This window comes from Penaeus monodon, chromosome 30 (assembly GCF_015228065.2).
Source record: "Penaeus monodon isolate SGIC_2016 chromosome 30, NSTDA_Pmon_1, whole genome shotgun sequence".
In the NCBI taxonomy this organism is placed as follows: domain Eukaryota; kingdom Metazoa; phylum Arthropoda; class Malacostraca; order Decapoda; family Penaeidae; genus Penaeus; species Penaeus monodon.
The window spans coordinates 9,642,265-9,642,573 of NC_051415.1; positions in this window are offsets into that span (position 1 = coordinate 9,642,265).

Consider the following 309-nt stretch of genomic DNA (forward strand, 5'->3'; position numbering starts at 1 on the left):
ACGACCAGGATTACAAACATAAACACAAACACACGAAAAAAAAGATAACAGAGACACAGAGACCAAAGTAAACAAAGGAACAAAAGAGACAAATCCACGCAGCGCACTGGGGCACACAAAGAAACAAAGAAATTCACAATGGCGCAACTAAACAAAAACACAGACGGCAGAGAGAAGCAAGAAGTCTGTGATCCCTGGCTGTGTGCAAGCTCGGAAAACCCGCTTCGAATAACCAAAGCAGGCGCCTCACGTTGCAAAAATAAGCGAGTTCAGCTGCAACGACTGCAAAGATTGCGTCGCTATGAGGAA